General features: G+C 37.7%; 1 protein-coding gene across 1 annotated transcript in view; it reads right to left on the reverse strand.

Annotated features, from left to right (window-relative positions):
• LOC135111738 (neprilysin-1-like) overlaps positions 1 to 2065 on the reverse strand; it is a 12990-nt gene extending 10925 nt beyond the window's left edge. The window contains exon 1 of the mRNA XM_064025411.1: positions 1943 to 2065. The gene's annotated coding sequence lies outside the window, so the exon portion shown is untranslated. The remainder of the gene's footprint in view (positions 1 to 1942) is intronic.
• Positions 2066 to 2412: the final 347 nt, after the last annotated feature.

A 2412-nucleotide genomic window follows, 5' to 3' on the forward strand; every position in this document is an offset into this window, starting at 1 on the left:
GAACTTTACTTGAATGTTCCTCGTGTTTCTTTTTCATGGGTTGAGTGAGTGAGCATCACCGCTCATCACTCTTCAACTTGTGTGTAAAATGTGATTTATATTCATCATTATCACAAGTCAAGTCAACATTAAAGTATTCATTCACCTCGGTAAGTGAAACTGAGTGAACATAAAATTATCCTTGAACTGTAAAAAAAAAAAAATAAAAAAAAAAAAAAAAAAAAACATAATAGATAAAATATTAAATTCAAATTTTCCACATTGAGTTTAATTCTCGCATCAGATTTCAACAGCATGTGAAATTACTCTTAAACTTTGTAAGAGAAATTAAGTTAACATAAGATTACCCTTGAGTTACATATAAAAGAATATATAAAGCATTCATATCAATTTTCTTCTGCACTGAGTTTGATTCTCGCATCATATTTCAAGAGCGCGTGGGAATACCATTAGACTTAGTAAGAGAAAGTTAGTGAACATAAAATTATCCTTGAACTATAAAAAAAAAGTAAAATAAATAAATAAACAAATACATGAAGAAATAAAACATTCACATTAAATTTTTCAGCATTGAGTTTAATTCTCGTGTAATATTTCAAGTACGTGTGTAAATACTCTTCAGCCTTCCTAAGACGCGGGTCGTATTTAGGTTCCCCTGAACAAAACGCTGAAAAGTTCATGACAGGAGAGGGACTCGGGAGGAAAGTTCAGGGCTTGTGGTATATTTCGTCTGTCAGGATCGATGGGTTTGACCTTTCCACTTGTTTTGTCCACGCACGCTGAGAACACCGACCTTGTAACTGCCTTCTATTCCATAACTGACTTTCTGTCCCTTTAAGTCACTTCTGTTGTGTAACGCACCTTGTTCTAGCCTTTAAATCACTTCTTTTATAACACTGGCCTTGCTCTATCCCTTTAAAACTTCTATGATAAAAACTTACTTTGTTTTGTCCCTTTAATTCCCATCTCTTATAATACTGACCTTGTTTTGTACCTTGAACTCCTTCCTATTACATCACTGACCTTCCCAGTTTAAGTGCCCTCTGTTATAACTCTGATCTTCTTGTATCCCTTTAATTTCTTTCTGTTATACCACTAACTGTTCTGTCCCTTTAAATTCCTTCTGTTATAAAAGCTGACCTTGTTCTGTCCCTTTAAATTTCTTCTATTACACCACTGACCTTGTTCTCCCCCTTTAAATTCTTTTTATTATAACGCTAACCTTGTTCTTTTCTCTTAAATTCCTTTGATTAGAGCACTAACCTTGTTTTATTTTCCACCTTTAATACTTCTCTTCCTTGCTTTCCTTTTCTCTCTCCTCTTCCTTCTCCCCGTCTTCCTCCTCCTTTTTCTCTCTCCCTCCTTTAGTTATAACGCTAACCTCGTTCTATCTCTGTGACTCCCTCCTCCTATGGGTCTTTCCCTCTCTTAACGCCGTTCCTGTATAAACACTTGCACGTATTGAGGGATCCAAGTGTCTTTACTTCGATCGTGTGGGAAACGTAGCAGATAAACCTTAATATCGGATTCACCTAGTAAAGGAATAAGTAATGAGGATCCCGTGTGTTATTTAGTGGTGTTTGATTCTCTTTCCTTACCTGTTTCTTGTTTTTTTTTTTTTTTTCATTACTAAAAAGTTGGATTCCCTTTGTCTTTTAGGGTTATTTTAAATGCACATACTACTACTACTACTACTACTACTACTACTACTACTACTACTACTACTACTACTACTACTGCTACTACTACTACCAACTGACACCATGTTACAATATAGTTTTTTGCAGTGATTTAAATACTTGGGTGAATGTAACACACACACACACACACACACACACACACACACACACACACACACACACACACACACACACACACACACACACACACACACACACACACACACACACACACACACACACACACACACAGACAGACTCACCTCGGACGACTGTGTGTAGCCAGATCGTGCACACGTTACTTATACGCACACATATATCACACACATACCTATCTATGAGGAGACTGGGGTTGCCATCTCTCTCTCTCTCTCTCTCTCTCTCTCTCTCTCTCTCTCTCTCTCTCTCTCTCTCTCTCTCTCTCTCTCTCTCTCTCTCTCTCTCTCTCTCTCTCTCTCGCTTCAGTTATCTTACTGTATATTGCACTTTTTAAAATAATCAGTGTGTGTGTGTGTGTGTGTGTGTGTGTGTGTGTGTGTGTGTGTGTGTGTGTGTGTGTGTGTGTGTGTGTGTGTGTGTGTGTGTGTGTGTGTGTGTGTGTGTGTGTGTGTGTGTATTTGCTTACCAGATAACACGCTGGGAAATACGCGGCTATCTTTTTCTGTCTTATCAAGTGTGTGTTAGTGTCTTGTTTGGGTGACTGGGGAGATACGAGTAAAACGAAGAATTCTCT

The sequence above is a fragment of the Scylla paramamosain genome, chromosome 22 (genome assembly GCF_035594125.1).
Source record: "Scylla paramamosain isolate STU-SP2022 chromosome 22, ASM3559412v1, whole genome shotgun sequence".
Lineage (NCBI taxonomy): Eukaryota > Metazoa > Arthropoda > Malacostraca > Decapoda > Portunidae > Scylla > Scylla paramamosain.